This window comes from Tachysurus fulvidraco, chromosome 19, assembly GCF_022655615.1.
Source record: "Tachysurus fulvidraco isolate hzauxx_2018 chromosome 19, HZAU_PFXX_2.0, whole genome shotgun sequence".
NCBI lineage: Eukaryota > Metazoa > Chordata > Actinopteri > Siluriformes > Bagridae > Tachysurus > Tachysurus fulvidraco.
This window is the reverse complement of record NC_062536.1, coordinates 2,721,112-2,744,684: the sequence shown is the minus strand read 5'-3', so window position 1 is coordinate 2,744,684 and position 23,573 is coordinate 2,721,112. Positions and strand designations below refer to the sequence as shown.

Here is a 23,573-nt window from a genome sequence, read left to right as displayed (position 1 = left end):
GTGATTATTCTGGGGAAGGAACAGATTGATCTTTTGTCCTTTACCTGGCCTCTACTCAGGAGCGCTGCTTCTTTAGTGTCACCCTTAAAATAAACAAAGCATCATAGGGTCTGGGGTTTATTATATTTAATAAAAATCACATTCAATAACCAATAAACAAAATTAATTTACCGACAGTCACTATAACTCTAATTCATAACATTTTTAAATGCTGTCTATGTTCAGTTTAACATTCTTGCTGGTTTTAAGTCTGATGTAAGAAAACATTTTATTAAAAATGCAAATACATGAATTAGTCATAAAAGTCTTATTCTGTCCTTCTTCTTATCCTAACATCCCCATGTTTGTTCTGCTGATCCACAGTCACCTGGTATGAAGTTCAGGACTTAAGACTTGGAATAATAACTTAAATAAGACACAAGAGATTATTCACATTAGTCACAAAAAGACATCATTGCTATCATTTTGTGTAACTACACAGATAACCTATTGTACCTAGGGTAATATAATATCCAAGCTCATACTGAGCTGGATTTAATGGATGTCTGTATACAATTGTGATAATGATGTGGCTAAACAAAGAAAGCTAAAAACATAGTGTAAAATGTATACACAGTGTGTGAAAATCATTTTAGGATATTTAAAATATTCTGAATATGATCTTCAGTCAAACCCAAGACCAAGGATTTTTATTCATTTTCTGAAATACATCTACAGTAAGGGGAACTTTTTGGTGGACCCAGAGTTTTAGTGATACAGTGTAAAGAAACCAAGTGAAAAGGAACTGAGTGAATAGGTTTAATCAAGTTAAAATGAAACATAATTAGAATAGTGATAAAGAGCATGTCGAACCATGTAGACATTGTACATCTCCAGTTTGCATGGTCTCCCGTGCCTCGGGGGTTTGTCCAAAGACATGCATGGTAGGTTGATTGGCATCTCTGGAAAATTGTCCGTAGTGTGTGATTGCATGAGTGAATGAGAGTGTGTGCGTGCCCTGCGATGGGTTGACACTCCGTCCAGGGTGTATCCTGTCTTGATGCCCGATGACGCCTGAGATAGGCACAGGCTCCCCGTGACCCGAGTAGTTCGGATAAGCGGTAGAAAATGAGAGAGTGTGTGAGAGAGAGAGTTATTAATGTTGTTGTTGGTTTGTTTGTTTGCTTAACCCTGTGCTACTTTTGCACATTTTAGATTATTGCTTCTACTACATTGGTAGATTAAAGGATTAAGTCTGTGCTTTAATGCCCAGTACATGATTTAAGAAAAAAAAAAACAGTATTATAGTATTGTATTATCACTAAAACTTTGTAGTATAATATAAATATAATAACTATCAAAACTGCAGCTAATGACTGTGTAAATAAAATGTAACACTGAGTGTATTAAACATCCCTGTTCATGTCTTACAGTAATCACACAATGGCTCTGTAGATTTCCTGATTGTATTCTGGTGTAACTCTAGAAGATTCTTATGGCTGGGTATAATGTCACTGAATAAATGATGCTAAGTGGTGGTCTAGTCTGCAATGACCAAACATACAGTGGACCAAAAAAGTATTTGTACATTTAAGGTATACTTACAAACATGAAATCCACTGCATTAAAAAACAACACATCAAACTAAGTGTCATTTATTTTAAAAGATACCACAAGCTTACTTTTCAAGAAAAAAAGTTAATAATTTCCCAAAAAATAGACTTAAATATTAAGAATTTAATTACTGAATTTAGACACAGGCTTCATTATAGATCATAATCAGTGTTTTAGTATTTAGTTTGTCATCCTGTTTATCTAGTTAAATTTCCCTTTAATTGTGACTTTAGCAGTGACATTAACAGTGCGGAGACGTTACCTGTGTAGAAGTGATGAGTCTCCATCTTTAAAGTTCAGAGGAGGATCCATAGACCAATCCACTCTTCATGGAGATACAGCTGTGTGTTGGTGATTCTGATCTCTTTCTCTGGAGTTTACTGTACAACATTATACACAGTCCTTTATATAAACTCTTTATTTTACTTACATTAAACAATACATTTTCACTGTGGATTAGTGACTGTTAGATGTGTATAGTTATATACTGTAATAGTAAAACATTTGGTTACATCATTACATATTTACTAATAATAATTTAGATGTGAATATTTAATGACTAGAACACAAGGATGTTGTAGATTACCAGTTGTTTGATGGTGTAGAAACATTATCTGTGTCCAGATCAGGAGTCACCATCTTTATATATTAGTAAAGTTTACACAAACACACAGCGGAGTCCTGAAGAGTCTGATCACACTCCTAGAAAACACACAAACAAATGTGCTTTGTGTAATGTGATTTAATAAAAATAAATTATTTGTTTATGTATCACAGTGAGTGAGGTGGTTATTGCACTAGAAATGTTGCAGAGTTAAAATGGTTGAACTCAAAGTGCACCTTGTATTATCCAGTGAATAAGTGTTGTAAACAGGAGTTGATGATAACAGTAATTCTGTTGTATAACCAGTGGATCATGTGAACGCGTTCATGTGAAGTTTCACACGAGGTAAAGAGTGAGACTCTCTCACACACACACACACACACACACACACACACACACACACACACACACACACACACACACACACACACACACACACACACACACACACACAGCGACTGTGTATTTTACATTTAGCTTCCATGTCCCAGATTGTATTAAATGTGGAAACAATCCGTGGATCCAACTTTCTCAACATAAAAGACATACATGTTGCCAGTTCTACACAAGACATAATTCCCATGCAGGCATGTGCCTGTGAGAGAGAAAAGTGAAGATACCCTGCCTGTGTGAGGCAGAACTAGAAGGTGCACGATCCATCTACATGAAGAACTACTGTACCAAGTGATTGAGAATCTCTACAAAAAGTGACTAAAAGAACATAAATAAATCTACATAAAATGTTAATTAATAGGCCTTTATAATTAAGCTTGTTTTTAAGGTTATTGGACATATCAGATAAATTAAATGTTTTGTTAGTTTAATAGGGTTAGTTTATTATTAATGTGTGATGCAGTATGTTTGGCACTTCACTATGACTGAATAATTGATCAATTTTATCAGCATGTGGCTTGACTGCAGTGAGATAGTTTTTCCTATGGACACTTTGCACCTCCAAATAAAACTTTAACAAACCTCAAAACCTGTTACGGGGGGATGACCCAGAAACAAGCTTCATTTCATCTTTAAAGCATCAAATCCTCTAAAAACATGAAAAAACCTATTTACCTAGTAAAGATTATACTCTCAATAATTTTTTAAGCCCACACACAAAGCATAATATGATTCACAGCCTTCATACTATTAGAAATTTTTTTTTTGGAGAAAACTGACCTAGGTGGCGCTAGACCGGTTTTTCCCTTACCTTTAGACGCTTCCCTTTCTTCACTGGGGTAATATATTCCAAAACAAATATTCCACAAAAATCCACACAGGTCCAAGGAATTGAAATCTGTAAGCCTTTTAATCCAAAACGTTTTGGTCGCGCCGCAAATTTTCCGTTTGTGTTCCGAAAACTGGAAACAGAAGTGCGCCATCATCTGGTTTTGCCGCTCTAACTTCTCATTGGGGTATTCAAAAATTCTAAATTTAGGTCATATTTATAGCCCAGGTACTGACGAATCAAACAAGCCCTCACTTGAGCCAATCGGTGCTTGTATTGCAGAGATAGACGGCTGGGAAGCCAATGATGTCATGACATCATTTTTGGGAACCCGCATTTGACTGACAATTACTCCTTCCAATAGTAATGAAATGGGCCGGGACCTATACAGCTCTTTAGCCAATAAGCAGGTAAACAACCCAGGCGGAAATGAAAACCTTCCATTCTAACCTCTGTAACTTTGTGCCAGTAAGGCCTAGAATCAATCTGAAACTAGTTTCTGAAACTAGAGAATCTCTTCTTTCCAATGAGACCAGGTATCAAAGTATGTGGGAGCTGTACCACTTTTTGTTGGGTAGGTCATGTAGGCGAAAAACCTGCAAAAAGGGGGCGAGGTCCTGAAGAGGTTAAAATAAGCAAGATTTTTTTTTACTATAATGTGTTGTGATCTTAATTTTAATAGATGTGTGCTTAAAGGGAACAGAATTGTATCTTAATTTAAATGCTTTATTGTTTTGCAAAAAAAGTTACATATTATTGTCTGAGAAATTAATATTTTATTTTAACATAACTTTTCCTAATGAAACATGTGACTTGAACTCATAGGTACATTTACCCTAATATCACCATTTAGGACTATTTAGAACTATTTTTGTTTTATTTTATAACCAAAAAAACTCCTGGAAGGGAGTAGCAACCTAAAGAGACCCTACACAGAATGATATCTCGTTGTTATTTTATTTTATTTTTTTTTGTATTATTGGTCGGTTACTCATGTACATAAACATAGCGATACAGTCTCAAGTATACAATAAAAAACAATTAAAAGTGGACGATCAGGTGAAAAAGATAGCACATTCAGGCAAATAACAAAACATACACTGTAGCACAGAGGATCAAGAGAGGTTTTTAATGTGACACCAGAGAGGTGTCCATATCTGCCAAAAGTCATTAGACCTTTGGTGTATGTCATAAGTGAGCTTCTCAAGTGGAAGTAATATGGACATTTGAGACAACCACATTTTTAACAGAAGGTACCTGAGGAGAAGACCACAATAACAATATACATTTCTTTGCCAGGTAAACCAAATTTAAAAACAGTTGCCTTGTGTAGAAGTCAAACACAGTCTCAATTCCACAATACAGCAAATACAATTCCAACGAGAAACAAAATTTCAACTTAAGGAGCCTTTGTAAAAATGATGTACTTTAGTCCAAAAAGAAAAGATACCAGATCTTTCTTAGACAAGAAGGTGTAAGGTAAACTCTGTTAAAAAACCTGTAGTTGAGTTTGTGAATCCCAAAGAAGTAAATTTAGGGAACGCATTGTTACATATGGTGGCCCAGTCCATATCGGTAATTCCGTGGCCTAGGTCTTTTTCCCCACACTTTTTTCAAGCTCTATAAGGAGGAAGTACACAAATCAACCAAGGCATTATATATTTTAGATATTAACCCCTTAGAGAGATTGTTTTTTATTATAACTTGTTCTATGTCAGTAAGTTCACGTCTCAGCTTACCATTATCAGACAGAGGTTTTATGAAATGACGTAGCTGAAGGTATTTGAAGAAATGGGACTGTGGTATACTATATTGGTGCGATATTTCTTGGAAGGATTTTAATGCCTCGCCTGAAAAGAGACAAGATAATTGCGAGATCCCTAACTTAGACCAGACTGAAAGGCCGATATTTTGCAGAGATATAGGGAAGTCAGGATTAAAAGCAATAGGTGAGAACAGTGTGAGTTCAGCTGGAATCTTAAGATACAGTTTAACGTCTCTCCATATCCAAAGGGTGTTTGAAATGGTGAGACTTGTTGAGGCACATTTAAGCTATTTGGTATTTGCAATAAAAGGCAGAAATTTTATTGGGAGAGGAGCACAAGCCCTTGCTTCCAGATTAAGCCATCTAGAGTCGGTCCTTTCATTATACCAACTAACCATGCGTTTCACCTGTGCATACCAGTAGTACAGACAAAAGTTCGGTAAGGCGACCCCTCCCTTATCCTTTGGTTTCATTAATTTGTTAAAACTAATTAGGGCCATTTTATGGTTCCAGATTAATTTAGAAAAGTGCTTATTGATGTCTTTAAAGAAAATATTTGGTAAATGGCAAGGTAGGAATTGAAATAAATATAGAAACTTAGGTAGAATATTCATTCTGATCACGTTAATCCTGCCCAGAAAAAGAAATAGGGAGTGTCCGCCAGGTGTTAAGGTCTTTTTTAATGGAATCCAGAAGAGGGGCGGCGTGCCGTCCATGGCACAACACGGAAAATGACCACTAGGGGATGAGTCTGCATCAACTTCGTTGTAGCTTTTAAGCATTAAATCCTCTAAATACACGGTTAAACTTATTTTTGTATCAAAGCTTAGACTCTCAAGATTTTATTAAGCCCACACACAAAGCATAATATGATTTATAGCCGTCATACGATTTGAATCAAAATTGGTAGTGAACTGAACTAGGCGGCGCTAGACCAGTTGTTCCCTTACTTTTAGACGCTTCCCTTTCTTCACTGGGGTAATATTTTCCAAAACAAATGCTTGTCAAAAATCCCCAAGAGTCCAAGGAACTGGAATCTGTAAGCCTTTTAATTCGCCTCGCAAATATTCCGTTTCTGACCGAAAACAGCAGCCCAGATAGCAATTACATTTGGGCCACATGTGGGTATTATCTGGCACATATGGCCTAGATGTGGCGTGGCTATACAGATATGGGCCAAATTGTGGCCATATTTGTTTTGCCATAACTTTAAAATCGGCGGGAAATGCTCTCTTGGTTCACAACTCATTTTGAGGTATATGGCCCAGATAACAATGAACACATGAGAACCATATGTGGTTGAGCTATGGCACACAGTGAGAAACACGGACTTGTGGTAAACCTTTGGCTTATACGTGGAAAAACACAGGAATCCTAAAATCAAGTGCGGCAGACATCCTCCGTCCCACACCTCAGGTTGCTATGCATCTTCACTCCTATTGGTGGAGTGAGACTACGGCGCGAATGTGACGGAGACTCGGGCGGCATTTCTGCTTTCCTCACGACTGTGTAGGCTACATTCAGGTAAGTGATTGCCACTTTACAGTCATATAATGCTGCATATTTCAATTATGTGTCAATATTGCATGTTATTAAGTGTTTAGTTATTAGTTTAATTAAGGAAGGGGTCAAATTAGCTAATATTTTCCTCAGTTTAACAATACAGTTTAATGTACGCTAGGGCTCCGCTGGTTTGGTGTTTGAAATTCCGATGTTTTTGGCTATCAATAAATAGTATTTAAGTAAAGTTGGCCACATATTCACAGATTGGAGTTTCCCAAGTCAATAACTCCTGAGCTAAACGCTGTTACTACACAAATAACACCTCTTTTCTATTGTAGTAATGTAGAGAGGCAGCTACAACCCAATTTTCCTCAAAATCAACTTTCCTCCACGGTGGACAAAATACATGTCTCTATGTGCGAACCAAGGGACCGTCTGCAAAGTGCAAAACCCGAAAAGCGAATACTAAAAACAGTCAGCTTGGGAGGAATGTCTTTTTGTATAATTTTTATGTTTTTTTTATATGAAAAAATTTCCCCCAAGTAAGTGTTGTAGTATAACTATCAGCACATCAGTGATGTGTGAGCTGAATTTGGTGACAGTACAGTATTCGCTTTTCGGGATTTGCACTATGCAGACGGTCCCTTGGAATCTCTCTTATGCACTGAAAGTCATGCATGTCTTTTTTAAAGCAGAATACATCCAGTGTAAATTTTAACCAGTTGGTGAAAAAGTATTCTAAAAATATATTCTAAAAACAAAATCTAAATAATTTGTCATAAGAAATTATGGTATTATTATGGCCCACATATTGAAAAATACAATTTGCAATTCCTTTCGAAAATATACTGGAAATTTTTTTTTGGTCAATCAGAGGTGGTTAATTATTGCAATTAAAATATTAAAGGAGGAAATTTATATTGAATGATTTTTTTCCCCATTATCCTCCAGCTCCAGGTTGTATTGCTGCTAGCATTATTTAAATTCATCTTTATTGCAGAGACCGAGAGGGGGGTAGGAGGAGTGGATGAAGAAACACGAGGCCCAACAAAACACTGCCGACCCTCATTAGGCACATCAAAACTCAATTTCTCAATTTAAGTCCTCTGTACAAGTTAATCTGATTTTTTTGTATTTTTTTCTGTGATTTTTATTACTCTGAGTTGAATACATACTTAAATGTATTCTTATGTTTACTCTTAAAGCTGTAATTATTTAAACACTTGTTTTGAAGTAAATTGTTTTATGTACATCTGTTGTTGAGTGTTTCATTTACCTTTAAGTTAATAAGACTTTTACATGTGTGGCACATATGGGCTGTTAGATTTTAACAGAACTCAACCATACTAAAATTGCATATAAGGCTCATATTTGGACCACATTAAATTGTATTATTTGTCTCATGTTTGGTGGAGTTATGGCACTCCTTTGGTTCAGTTCTTTCAAAGAAGAGGTGCACCATATTTGGGCCACATAAAATTACATTTGGCTCATGCTTGGTGGACTTATGGCACTGCTTTGGTGCAGTTTTGGCAAAGAAGAGGTGTGCCATATTTGGGCCACATAAATTACATTTGGCTCATGCATGGTAAACTTATGGCGCTGCTTTGGTTCAGTTTTGGCACCACATGGGCCATATCTGGACCGACAACCACAAACTAATCTGGGCCACAGTTTAGCTGTTTATCTGGCCCAAATCTGGGCCAAAGGAAATTTGCTGACTGGGAGTTCACCTCCGTCCATTGTTTCGGCTCTCACTTCTCCCATGAGGCTTCTAAAACTACACTGTTGTGTCAGATTTGTAGTCCAGGGCCTAACGAATCAAACAAGCCCTCACTTGAGCCAATCGGCGCCTGTAGTGCAGAGATAGACGGCAGAGAAGCCAATGATGTCTCTCCATCCTAGGTGGGACACCCTCCCTTTGACTGACAATTGCTCCCTCCAATACCAATTTCATGATCCAGGACCTTTACAGCTCTTTAGCCAATAAGGAGAAGATTCCAACGGTATGCAACATGACACGTCTCTGAGACCTGAGCCACGCAGAAAAAGTTGCGCAATAGGTTTATTGCGCAATTCTCGACTTTTTCACACTCTCACAGCTCAGGGTGTCAGGTTACAGGCCTTTTTACACAGCAGACTTCTAGACAGAGTGGTTCTCTTTGTTTTAGGCCTTTTAAACTGAGCATGCAGTCTTTTAATTCAAAGTTATACAGTAAACAAGTAAACAAGAAAAACATGAACAGACGGACATGTCCGTAGAAAAATATTTTTATAGAATCCATTTTTGGGTCTTTTGACTTGAATTTTTTTTTGGTGAAAGCCAAGACATGTGGCTATGACCTTCAGTTGTTATTTAGCTCCTAACATGTTTCAGAACAATAAGATTAATCAGTTTGTCAGGTAAACAACTCAGACGGAATTCAAAACCCTCCATTCTAGCCTCTGTAACTTTGTGTCAGTAAGGCCTAGAATCAAGCTGAAACTAGTTTCTGAAACTAGAGACTCTCTTCTTTCCAATGAGACCAGGCTCACCCCTGTGAAAGTATGTGGAAGCTGTACCACTTTTAATGTGGGTAGGTCATGTAGGCGAAAAACCTGCAAATAGGGGCGAGTGCCTTAAATAAATCCGTAAATAGTGGTGTGATGAATATGCCGAGATATTTAAAACCAACAGTAGTTATTTTGAAGGGTGAGAGAGATGAAAGATCATTTGGAGCAGAAATTTTAAGAGAAAGCACCATGGATTTTGACAAATTAATTTTACATCCAGATAAGCTACTATACTCAGAAATACACTTTAATATTGCTGGAACTGACTTCTCTGGTTCAGAAATATACCGCAGTACGTCATCTGCATATAAAGAAATCTGCTGTTCCTTATCTCCCACCGCTATACCAGAAAGGTGTTGGCATTGCCTTATAGATTCAGCCAGTGGTTCGATAAAGAGGGCGAAAAGCAGGGGTGAAAGAAGACACCCCTGCCTCGTACCTCTTTCTATGCCAAAGGGTTTTGAGATCAAACCATTCGTAGTGACCGTAGCTCGTGGATTACTGTAAAGCAATTTTAACAAATCGATGAATTTAGGACCTGAATTAAATTTCTTGAGAGTGGCAAAAAGAAATTCCGATTCGACTCTATTGAAGGCTTTTTCTGCATCCAGGGAGATAATAAGGGCTGGGAGTTTACGTGCTTGTATTGAATCTGTGATGTTCGAGAGTCGGTGAATGTTATCTGTTCCAAAGCACGATTTTATGAATCCTGTCTGGTCCGGCTTAATGATATATGGCAATACTGTTTCGAGTCTGCGAGCAAGGAGCTTAGCACGTATTTTATAATCGGTATTCAGGAGACTTATTGGCCTGTAAGAGGCACATTCTTGAAGGTCTTTTCCTTTTTTTGGAATTAAACAAATTGATGCCATTTTCCATGACTCGGGGGCCACTCCATGGTCTAGTAAATCTTGGAGAGCGGGCATTGAGATAGGAGAGAGTTCTGGCCAAAACTTTTTGTAAAACTCACAGGGGAATCCGTCAGGGCCTGAAGATTTGTTGGCAGGCATAGATTGGATTGCACTGAAGATTTCTTCCAGTGACAGGGGTGAATCCAAAAATACTCTATCATCATATGAAATAGTCATAAGAGGGATTCCGTCTGTGGAAAAATAATTTTTTTAAGTCATTGTTTTATTTCCTTTTAGTTCTAGCATATTTCTGTGGATAATATAGAAGCCCAATCAAGTGACAAGGCTAGTTAAATTCAAACTTTACATTAGACTTGTGGTTTCTGTATCTCATAAATATCGAAGGAAAGGGGCAAGGTAACTCAGGGTATCATCTGTCTCTTTGAGCCATTTGTCCTATTGTTATGTTAATGGGATTAAGGGTGGGTGAAATTCCAGGATCTGGTGTGGGGGCTGTTACATCCTTTCATGTTTTGATGGTCACCCGAGTGTTTGTCGCTATCTGAATGGACTGCCCCCTAAAATGTGTATATTTACAATGTATTACAACTTTAAGTCAGACTTGATGACTGCAGCACCCGTGCCAGTACGCTCTGACTTGCAGACTCGTTTCATCGTGTATCTACAATAAAGACTACTGCACAAGGATATCTAAGTCTCCTGGTCTTCTCTGGAAAAAGTTTACAACAGATGGTGCCGTGACCCGGATAGAGCTTCTCATCTCACTAAACTTCTTCAAAACTTCAAGCTCCAGAATCTTCAGATTTTTTCCAACTCAACTTTGGTTTGGTGAGTGTCACTCTATCCAAAGAACCTACAGACCAGTGTCGGAAATTTTCTTGGAGAGCCACCCTCCAAGTGGACATATGCCAGGGGTGAATTACAGCCGAATTAATAATCACTTAATAATCAATAATAGATAATATTCAATACGATTCACACTTAATACTAAAATAAGTAAAATAAGTAATAATATTTATTACTACTTAATACTGATCAATTAATCACACTTTAATCTTTATACTTAGTACTATTTGAATTTGAATAATAAGAAAACTTTCCAGACCTGGATGAGAATGAGCAAAACTCTTTATTGATGCTGATCGGCCCCTGCTTCCATTGAGCTCAAGGAGGAAAACTTCTAAGTTCAAAGTATCAAAGAAAAGAAAAAACCCCAAACAGCGTGTCCCAGTGCCACCCAAAAAAGTCCCCCCCCCCCTTTCAGAAAATCCCTTCTATATACCATGGCACTCTTAGGTGCCGTCATACCTTCGTGCGTCATTATCCACCTGACCTGTCTGGCTCTTCTCCTGACACTACAGAATCGCAGAATCGCCCGTGGCCCCCCTGCTTCATTTCCCCGAAAAACAAGTCTGCTCTTTCACCGTAAATTAAGTTTGGCCTGTTTTTGCTCCCGCCGAACTTCTGCATTATTATTAAAAGTATGCTGCGTTGACAAAACTATTGTCAAGGCTGTGCCCCCAAGAACATCTTGTCCTGCTCCCTGTCACGTATCACCCGTATCACCCAGACGAAACGCACGTCTTGAGGACCAATTTCACCAATCAATCACCAATTCTCCAGCTGCAATGGGTGAGTTTTCCCCTATCTGCTTTTATGTTATGACGATTTGATATGATATGATTCTTCTTGATTGTACGCCTTTATATAAAATATGTAGTTAAGATGATTACCTGTATTGTGAACCTATACTATATGATTACCTGTGTTAGTACTATGTTTATCTGTACTGTACGCCTATACTATGTATGGTTATCATAACGATCACCTATAACTATGCGCCCTACACTGAATTACTCACTTCTCTCCATTTAACCTAAAGATAATAAAGATATAACTAATCAGCACAGTGATAATACTCAATTCCGCAATCACCTACCCTCCCTATGATATAGGAGTTCTGATTTATGATATGATTAATATGATTATGACATTCGACGGTATTTGATCAATTATGTTAGGATATGAGTTCCTTGATTACAGTAACATACGGTTCCAAATCAACTGGATTATAGATTATATATTAGCCGTAGTTGACTTACTTTTTATCTGGTTAGTAAACATATTGCATTATTCCTTAAGCTAAGCTTTTGCATTTTATAATGTTGTTTTGCATATATGTGGAGATCTGTTTATGCTGACTCCGTAAATTTGCTAGACTTATGATCTCAGTCTGTCGTGTTTGTCCAGACTGGGCCTGCACATGCATTCTAATTTTAAGCCTTAGTTCCTCTGTTCTCGCCTAAAGGACAGGTTCCCTTTTTCTTGTTTGTCACAGATGCTCAGAGTCAGCAAGATCGTCCAGCTGGCCGACCTATGAGGCCTTCTCGCCGTTATATGAGATCTTATATGATACCTTATGCGAGACCTGTGCCCACCGAACTTCTGGTCCGCTACCGCCGCTACCAGCTGGACCATATAACCCGTGAACTTATCACGTTCATGGAACAACTCAGTTCTCCCAACCTCCCCGAGCATCCCTTCACACCATCCTACATTGTGAAAAGGCCTTAGGCCCGCACTTCCTCTACCCAGACCGATGGCTGTCCTCATGCTGTTCCTGAGCGTTGCTGCTCTGCGCTGGAACCCCCTGCCTCTCCTTCTTCTCCTTCAACCTCCTCCTCCCCACCTCCTGGATCTCCTGACTACTCTCCTACGTCTCCTGTGCCTGGGCCTAGCTCTGCCTATTGAGTTCTATGACTTCAATAAACCAACTACACCCCTTATCTCTGCCTCACGCGTCATCTATTCAGATATCTTATATATAGAAATGAAATATTATACATAATATATATATATATATATATATATATATATATATATAAAATTATATTATTATATCATAGTCCATATAGCTCTTATACTCCCTATAACTCGTACACGACCTAATGCCGATATACAATATTATAGCTCAACACTATTACAACATCCGGCCTACCCTCATATAGTGGTAATAGTTCATAGAATAAGAGCACACACACCCAAATTTTCCCACACCAGTATACATGTGGTTATCCTCTGCTTTGTCAGGGAAGAGTTAACAAACAGCTGCAGGGTTTGGTTTAACTACAATTTTGGTTTATCCTCTGTTTATGCAGGGACGAATTTTGGGTTATCCTCTGTTCAGGCAGGGAAGAATTTTTTGGCTTATCCTCTGTTGATCAGAGAAGAATTTTGGTTTATCCTCTGTTGATCAGAGAAGAATTTTGGTTTATCCTCTGTTTAGGCAGGGAAGAATTTTTTGGCTTATCGTCTGTTGATCAGAGAAGAATTTTGGTTTATCCTCTGTTGATCAGAGAAGAATTTACAGAGGGTAAATCAAATTTCTTCCCTGATAAACAGAGGATAAACCAATTTTTTTTCCTGATCAACAGAGGATAAACCACAAAATCTTCCCTGGTAAACAGAGGATAAACCAAAATTCTTCTCTGATCAACAGAGGATAAGCCAAAAAATTCTTCCCTGTTTAGGCAGGGAAGAATTTTTTGGTTTATCCTCTGTTTATCAGGGAAGAAAATTGATTTACCCTCTGTTTATTGGGGAAGAGTTTTGGTTTATCCCCTGTACATCAGGGAAGAATTGTGTGTTATCATCTAGAAATCAGAAACAGTTATGGGTTATTCCCTACTTTAGAGAAACTAACAGTAGATTGTCTAAAAAGAGAAATCCCTAGCAATCAAAATGTTTCAAAAGAATGCAAGACTGATCCCCACTACTGAAAAAGGTGGATTAGCTACCCCTTTGTGGACTAGTGGAGAGTTCAAATCACTGTTAGATGAGCAAATGAATGTTATAGTAACAGACTCAGTCAAACAGAATTTGACAAAGAAATATGGCATTCATTCAGGCAAAGTATGGTCTATTGAAGAGTGCAAAAAGGTGCTAGGTGCTTGTATCAGAAAGAAAAATGTCAAAGGAATTATCTGTTGCCACATGGAATTTTGTGTTACCTCAGCACAAGAGCATGCCCAACGTATTGCAGAGCTAGAAGAGCAAAACAAAGAATTACATGAACGAGTATCTTCCATCACTAATGTATATACTGACTTGCATTTCTTGTCTAACCAAGAGGGAGATAATGTGTCCTTTAGTGACCTTACTGATCAGCCAGTCAATGCCCTTGTGTGTGGAGCTCGAAAAAGAGTTCAAAGTAGAATAGAAGAGGCAGAAAATTCTCCTTGCCCAGCTCCAGTATTACAAGTGCAAACTGTCATTAAAGCTTTAGGGCCTGAAGCAATAGAGAGACTTTCTCAAAGTTTGCCATCAGCACATTCAAAATTTTTTGAATTTAGGAGAGCATTAGCAAAAAAACTGCGTCTCTATGACATGTCTCTAGTGGAAGTCACTCAACTCATGTCTCAGGTGTTAACAGAATCAGAATTTAAGTGTTTTGAAAGTACGGTGTATACTTCTGATTTTAAACGTGCCAGCAAAGATGAGTTCTTAGGATACTGAAGGATATTATTGGGCCAAAGATTGACTGGGCCAGAGTCACTAGCTGTGTGCAGAAAAAGGAAGAAACTGTAAGTGAATACACTGAAAGATTTTGTCAATCTGCAGTTGCATACAGTGGAATAGCCAACAGTCCAGATGATGTGTTAGATGATAAGGGACCATTAGTCAGGGCATGGTTTGATGGCCTTTCATCAGAGTACAGGAATGCTCTTCCTTTCTTAGACCTTACTTGGTCTATTCAAACACTGAAAAGCAACTGGGACAGGTTAGCGATCTGGGAAAGGGATTCTGTTGTTAAGATAAAAGTCAGAACAGCCGCAGAATCGCTAAATAATTCCTATACAGAGACTAGGCAAGAACCCGGATTCCCTAAGAGAGAGGGAACATGTAACTATTGTGGAAAATCAGGGCACTGGGTAAAAGATTGTAGGAAAAAGCAGCAAGATAACAGAAGAAATTTACATAACCCCTCACCCACCCAGCCTGCTTATAACCCAGAGGTAGTCCATCCTCTTTCTAGTGAAACCATAGGACAGCTTGTTCAGGCCTGTACAAATGCAGTTTTAGACCAAACAATAAAAGTCAGGTGCCCAAATTCAGTATCCACATCAGAGAATCAAGCTAAAATCACCTCCTCCTGTTGGGGAAATTGGTTAACTACTCTCACAGCTCTCAACTTGGTTTTGGACCATGCCCCTGTCACTAACCCATCCTCTTGTGTGATGTCTGCAATGACTGATGTTCCTTTAGAGGATGAAGAAATGACTCATGATTGTGTTGTGCTTACACACTCATCTTCAAATGCTATTGCAGAGAGTCCGCTAAATAATGCTGATTTTGAATTGTTTGTTGATGGTTCAGCTCAGGTCATTGGAGGGAATAGAAGAGCAGGAAATGCAATGACCTCTGTATTTGATGTAGCAGCTTCTAACCGTCTCCCAGATTCCAAACCTAACACTGCAGAATCTCAGGGTAAAGTTCTTGCAGACGTTGCTGCTAAAAAAGCCTGTTCATACGGTACAGTGCAAGTTGGTACTAGAATGACAACAAGCAGTGTCATTATGCCTCCAGACTCTCTAACAGACCTCTACAAAGATGTTCGAATGTATGAAGCATGGAAATGGTTAGATAAGGAGCCATGGTTGATTTAACAGGCTGCTGGACCAAAGGGGGAAATTATATGGGAACAGAATCACTTCTGCCATATTTGGCTCAGCAGTTACTTAACTTAAGTCACATTAGTCCAGCAGGAATGATTCAACCTTTGTCAAATCACTGGTGGAATCCTGGAATCCGGCTTGTAGAGGTATAGCCACAGAGACAGCTAAACGCTGTGTTGTATGCCAACAGAGTCAGGTCGAGTAGAGAGAGAAAACAGGACGTATTTTACAGGAGAAGTAGTGAAGAAAGTTGCCAGAATGCTACTATGTAAAAGAAAAAGGTGGATTCATGTCTCATACTGTAAAGTAATTTCATCACCTGCAGGGATAGACTAGGACACACAGACCAGTAAGGAGCCCAGGGAGGAACCGAAGGCAGTAGGCCTCGGGGGTCAACCCGGTGGTGAAGACTTCCTTATAGAATTCCCCTTTTATTAGCTTATCCCTACCTAACTGGTCCTTAGGTGTCATAACACTGCAGATTAGGGAAAGTAAACAACAACAACAAAAAAAAACTATACGATCACAGAGATTCTGAAAACTAAAAACTATACGATCCTACAATAGATTCTGAATATAAACTGTAGTATGGAAATATTGCTCTCCTGCTTCTCTCTTGCTCGCCTTCTTATGTTTGTGTTACAGATACAAGGACTGAAAAGCACTGCGACAACCAAGGCAACAGAAGCACCAAAGTACTGACATTTGAAGACATCTGCAGAACCACTGCTCAGGACTGGCAGACAACATTCTTCATTTACCTGATGACAAAAGGGAAATCATATATCAAGCTACAATGTGCACTGCAAAAGCTTCGGACTCCAGGAAACAACAAATAACTATTACCCTTAAAAAGTTTTCTTTTGCCTACATCTTAGAGTTGCAAGAATGTCTATGTTAAAGCACTCATGCCAGATATATATTTTTTGTAAATAGAAAACTGAGCGTGACTTTAATTTATTTTTTATTATTGACTTAAATCTATTGTGAGAGTTATTAGAACTCTCAAAGGGGGAATTGTGGGAAAATAATTTTTTTTAAGTCATTGTTTTATTTCCTTTTAGTTCTAGCATATTTCTGTGGATAATATAGAAGCCCAATCAAGTGACAAGGCTAGTTAAATTCAAACTTTACATTAGACTTGTGGTTTCTGTATCTCATAAATATCGAAGGAAAGGGGCAAGGTAACTCAGGGTATCATCTGTCTCTTTGCGCCATTTGTCCTATTGTTATGTTAATGGGATTAAGGGTGGGTGAAATTCCAGGATCTGGTGTGGGGGCTGTTACATCCTTTCATGTTTTGATGGTCACCAGAGTGTTTGTCGCTATCTGATTGGACTGCCCCCTAAAATGTGTATATTTACAATGTATTACAACTTTAAGTCAGACTTGATGACTGCAGCACCCGTGCCAGTACGCTCTGACTAGCAGACTTGTTTCATCGTGTATCTACAATAAAGACTACTGCACAGGGATATCCAAGTCTCCTGGTCTTCTCTGGAAAAAGTTTACAATACGTCTAAAAATTTGGTAATATCAAATTGTTTAGCCGTGACTTGCGATTTATATAACGTTTTGTAGAAATCTCTAGATGAATTGTTAATCAAGGTTGCATTGTATAGTATGTGATTGAGCCATCCGGGGACTTCATTGACTTAATTGTTCTTTCACTTTGTGTTTTTTTATTTGGTGGGCCAGTAATCTGTTAGGTTTATTTGCAAATTCATAATACTTTTGTTTAGAAAGAAATATAAGCTTTTTAATATGATTTGTGTGATCCAGATTAAGTTCAGCTCTGACTCGATATAGTTGGGCCCAATTTGTCTGAGTAGGGACTGTACTGTGTAGACACTCCAATCTTTTTACTTCTCTTTCAAGGTTCTGTCTTTTTTTGGACCAATCCTGTCTGCGTGCCGAATTATAAGATATAATATGCAATCTAATTGTAGCCTTCGCAGCGTCCCAAATAGTTGCAGATGATACAGGTGAGATCTCATTATCTGTCCAATAGTTTTTTAATCCATCCCGAACTAATTCATAAAATGCCAAATTGTTCAGCGTGGAGGAATTTAATCTCCAGACCTTTGTAGTCCTGTGTTCGCTTAGCGTCATATCCAGCTGGACTGGAGCATGATCAGACAGAATGATTGGACCAATTTGGCAGGCAGACACTGCGTGAAGATATTGGGTATGAATCAGAATGTAGTCTAATCTTGAATAGGATATGTGGGGGTTAGAGTAAAAAGTGTATTCTTTACTCTCCCAGTTAAATTATCTCCAGACATTGATAATGCCAGACTCATTGCAAAGTTCTCTAAGGACCAGGGATGATCTAAGATTAGTGGCTGAGTCTAAAGTAGACTTATCCATTTTTTGGTCCATAACACAGTTAAAATCCCCGGCGCAAACTCCCAAGCCCTTACAGTACTGGTTAAACAAAAGTATGGATTTGACATGAATTCAGGTGAGTCTTCATTCGGAGTGTAAACATTCAGTATGACAATAGGTTGACCATACACTGTACCTGTAATTAAAACATATCTTCCGTCCGGGTCGTTAATCTGTTGGTCTAAAATAAAGGGGAAGTGTTTACTAATTAAAATAATTGTGCCATCTTCCTGGTATTTGCTTTACAGGATGAAAAAAATATTTGTCCTACCCAATCTTGTTTTAGTTTTAAATGTTTTCTGCTTTTTAAGATAGGTTAGTATCTTTCTCCTCTTAATCACATGTCCTAGTGCATGACCTCACCAAAAGCGATTTTCTTGTAGTAATTATAAAATAAAGATGTCAGTAAGATAAAGAAATAAAGTCCTAATAACAAAATAACTTCTCATCTCAGCCACGTTTCCACTTCAAAATAAGTGATCCATGGGTTACTAAAAGTCAATACAGTAAGATACTCGAGTGTGCTGAGAAACAAGTTTCAGCTTAAAAAACGTATGCCTATGTTGCAGTATCCGAACTTTACTTATCCTCTAAAGCCTTCAGAAACTCTGTGACATCCGCTGGGGAGGAAAAAAGATGCATCTGTGTTCCGTGAAGGCAGCGAAGTTTAGCAGGATAAGCGAAGCCTCTCAACATATCACAGGCGGATATCGTTCTCCTAACATCATCAAACTCCTGACGTTTCCTCAGCACCTCAGCAGATACATCCTGAAAGAAACACAGCTGCGACCCTTCATGGCTGATGCTGCGTTTTTTCCGCGCTGCTTGCAGTATTATCTCCTTATCCGCATAACCTAAGAAGCGAACCAGAACACTTTGTGGAGCGCGGTTTGCTCCCGAGGCAAAGCCGAGAGATCTATGAGCTCTTTCGATCTCAAAATGTAGATCGGCTGTGAGGTCTAGCCACTTTGGCAAAATCCTGGTAAGAAACTGCGTGATAGTTTCAGAGCCCTCAGCCTTCTCAGGGAGGCCGACTACTCTCAAGTTTTAACGCCTGCCTCAGTTCTCCAGGTCGTCTACTTTAGCTCGGAGTAATGCTAATTCTTTGTCTTGACATGTGATTTTTCTCTCATGTGTTAGCATACTCTCCTCAGCGGCGGAGATTCTCGCTTCAGCCTCGGTTAAACGCGACTCGTTTGACGCCACCCTGCCGGATAAGTTAGAAAGGGCTTCCTGTATTGAGGTAACTGAGGTAGAAATATTGTCCAAACGGTTGTCAGTTGTACTTAGTCTACCGTCAATATTGTCCAAACTGGTTCCCAGCTTGCGAATTTCGGCCAACATGGCATCCATTGGGTCTGACAAGGCCTCCTCCGGCTCAGCTTGTTTTTTCTTAACACTTCTGGAGGGCCGGGAGGACGTGAAAAGTGGAAAATCACGCATTTCTTCGTTCTTCGACATTAATGTTCGATGTTGGTACAACACACATTGTGCATAAAATGGATTAACCAAAGATAAATAAAAAAGAAAAGGGAACCAGCACAGAGCTACTGAATTAAGTGGCCATCTTCAGTGAGGTCCCCTCTAGTTGTTATTTTTAGATTTTTTAAATATTAGTATTTTTATACAGGAATTCAGCATTAACAGTGCAATACTATACTCATTTTTATTTTTATTTAACATTTTTCAAATTGCAAAATGGAAAATAATGCATTTCATAAAAAGCATTTCACTGCTACTTAGTCACAGTTAAAATAAAGTTTTACTTCAATTTGTGTCCAAATAATTATTCATAAACATATCTACAGTAAGAAGAATCAATCTAATTAACTAAGCAAAGCTCAATGACTCTAATAAATGTTAGCTAAAGCAAATTAGCTCTTAGTTAATCTCTTTATTTTTAATGCATTTTTTCTTGGGTCTGGAAACCAAAAATTATTATCCAGGACTTAAGTCAGCTAATTTCACCTGGTGAAGGAGAAAACCCCCAAAAACAAAAGTGAAGGAAGCTGTGTTCAGTAGTTTCCTGCTTTGTTCAGTATTTTATTTATAACACTAATTTTATCCTTTTTTTTAATTTTCTTTACAATTACAATTTTCTTTAAAAGCTTTATTTATTTATTTATTTATTATCCTGATGATATTTGTTGTTGGTTCTCCTTCCTGGAATATGAAACCAGACACAAAGATGATTTTACACGATACTATAACTCACTGCTAGTAAAGTCCTTGTTCTGAGACATTAATGTCACCGTTTCTGCCGCATTAAAAGATGTTTAACTTGTCTCAACGATTCCTAAAATGGAGTCGAGACATAGAGAGAGAGACCGACTTTTACTTTCGAAATAAATGTATATTGAGTCATGTGTCGTTTCGGGGTGAGTCGACTCTTTGAGTCAGCTCTTTTGGTGAGTCGGATGGAACTGAAAAACTAACGATGAGTAAAATAGTTCTTTCACAAAATTACTGATATGAATTCAATACAAAATATCTACTGAAAAACTGAAAGCACAATGTGTTGTTAGTAAATATATCATTGTTATTTTTATTTTTTTAGATATGTCCAACAATGGTCTATAACTGTTTAAATTTTAATATAGAAATTATTTATTAGTAATTGATGTTAGTTAGTAATTGACGTGACATACGGCTAAGTACGGTGACCCATACTCAGAATTCGTTCTCTGCATTTGACCCATCCAAAGTGCACACACACAGCAGTGAACACACACACACACCGTGAACACACACCCGGAGCAGTGGGCAGCCATTTATGCTGCGGGGCCCGGGGAGCAGTAGGGGGGTTCGGTGCCTTGCTCATACATTTTGTACAATTTTATTATGAAAAATTAAACTCACAAAGTATCATTAAAGCACACACATTTTGTTTTCTTATATAACTTGGAATTAGTTTTAAAAAAAATCATACAAAAATTATATCTGTCACGGCTGGAGCACCTGCCTCGCTCCGCGCGCATCAACTCAGAAGCGTCTCCGGAGTACTAGCCACTTCCGGACTGCAGTTCCCACAATGCCCGCACCGGTATGGGGTCAGAATTGTTTCGTTATTCTGAATAAATATACTGTGACCCAAAAATAAATATAAAGAGTTTCACAAATATTTTTTAAAATCAACAAATGCACAATAAGCTAACCGTAAATGTGTTACAAATTTCACAAAAATAAATGAAATTCACAAATAAATAAAATGGGATTTGCAAATAAAAACAATATTTATAAATATATATTTAAATGTATTTATTTGTGAATGGCTTCCTGCAGATTAGTGAATCGCGTTCTGCGCATCTGTGAATCACTGCACGCATTTGTGGATTTGAAACATTTCTAACATCAAGACGTGCACAAGAATCCACAAATAGGTGGACTCCGCCCACCGTCTACTCCAGCCAATCGGACAACGGTCTCATAGCGCTGACCAATCGTGGCACGGTCTACCTCCAACCAATCACGTTCTGATTTACTCACTTTTCACACTCCATCACAGTAGTGTCATCATCATCTTTCTTATGTCCTCCTCACAAACATTAACTCTCATGGTCAGTTTCGGTTCTGTAGCCATCTGTGGAAGAAACATTGACAGTTTTAGCAAATAACAAATCACTTGAGAGTTACCATAAGCTTCCATTCAACTTTGTATGCTGAGAGTGGGAAGACATCCTTTAAATCAGACAACTTAACCATACATATAGAAGGGGCCATCAGTGTAAAAAGCTGGTAGGACCAAACATGCTCTTAGTACCATGCTGTCATTTTTTGCATACAAACATAATGTCTGGGTTAGCTGCAACAATATGCACAATCTGACCAAATTCAGGGAGACCTGAACAGGAACCAACACAGAGCATCATGTCTGTGTTATACTTGATTCCTTCGATACAGACAGACGATGCAACAAGTACTGACCCAGGAGTGGTTAGGTTTTGAGAGAGTACTCTCTGAACATCACTAGGAAAAGATGTGACCAAAACCATTGCTACCTTTGTCATCTCAACTGCTGGCCTAGTTCAGGTAAACTGCTGGCTTAGGTTTGGTTCTTTTATCACCTCTTGCACATGCTTGCAATGACAGGTTTTATCTCTGAGTTGGAAGAAGCCAGAATGTACCTCTTGAATCCGGACTTCACTTCTGGATTCCATACAGACTCTGCAAATTTTGTTCACTGTGTTTCTCTGATGGAATCCTGCCAGTAGATGGGCAGCAAGGTTATCAGCTGCTACAAACAAGACTGTTCCTTTCACACTTTCACCTAGCTGTTCTACATAAATTCCATGTTGTTCTAATGAGCCAAGTTCATGGATAAGAGATTGCAAAACTTTTTCATAATTACTCTGTTTGATTGTAGAGTAGCTTGCAGAGTAAAGCAAGCTAGATAGAGTTTAGTGATGACTCAATACCCTGCACACATTTTATGTTCCTGCTTTAATGTTCCCAAAGGATTGGCTACTTCAAAGTCATCCACATAAAGTATGAGTGCAATTGTAAACTTATCCACCGAAAGAAGGCGATTTTCCTTGAAGTGCTCAGCATCGGATCTGTGTTCATGTGGAACATGCAACTTTTCTGACATTGCTTAATCTTAAATGTCAGGGTTTTTTTTAACAGTTTTGTTAAAGTGGAGTATACACTGCTCTGAAAGTTGCAGTCTTTATATGGACAATCAACTTTGTACTTTACTTTTAAGTGTGTATGATGAGCAAAATATTTTGTTTCAGTGCAGGGCTCAAGAAACAACTATGTAAAACCTTTATTATGGATATCAGTAAGAGTCTAAACCTAGATTTTGGTATAGAGTCAGTAGACCTTGAAAAGACTTTTGACCGAGCACATATATTTATGGAATGTACTTTTGGTTATTCCCTAAATACATGTGCTCTACTCGGTCAAAAGTCTTTTCGAGGTCTACTGACTCTAGACCAAAATCTAGGTTAAGACTCTTACTGATATCCAAAATATCCCTGATAACAGAAATATGATCAAAAATCCATCTTCCTGGGACACAATCTCTCTGATCAGGATAAGTGACTTGTTCTAAAACAAGTCAATCAGTTGCCCAAAACCTTGGAGAAAAATTTGTTATCTCCAAATAACAAATTCACCAGTCTGGCACACATCTAGATCACTCTAACTTATCTCATGCAAGCATCAGTGGATCAGCTTCTGGTAGAGCTTGTGCTGCACCACAAGCCATCATATGGAGACTGTAGCAGATCATTGAACAAAGATCACATATATCTGATAATGCTTGTTATTTTAGCTATTTGCCAAAAACCCATTGAAGATACAGTTAAATAATGAAAATGGGCATAAAGTGCATATTGGGGTGTAGAATTTATAGCTCTTTAATATGTTGCCCCTTTTTTCAAGGGACAAATTGAAC

General features: G+C 38.2%; 1 long non-coding RNA gene across 3 annotated transcripts; it reads right to left on the bottom strand.

Annotated features, from left to right (window-relative positions):
• Positions 1–1,091: 1,091 nt before the first annotated feature.
• LOC113663790 lies at positions 1,092–22,959 on the bottom strand. Of its 3 annotated transcripts, none has more exons than XR_007138585.1 (3): positions 21,662–22,959; positions 2,180–2,295; positions 1,092–1,973 (listed from the first exon to the last, which is right to left on the bottom strand). It is a non-coding gene; the product is annotated as an uncharacterized LOC113663790 (long non-coding RNA). The 3 variants fall into 3 exon arrangements; XR_007138586.1 differs by lacking the exon at positions 21,662–22,959 and adding an exon at positions 20,391–20,463; XR_003445543.2 differs by lacking the exon at positions 21,662–22,959 and adding an exon at positions 3,402–3,460.
• Positions 22,960–23,573: the final 614 nt, after the last annotated feature.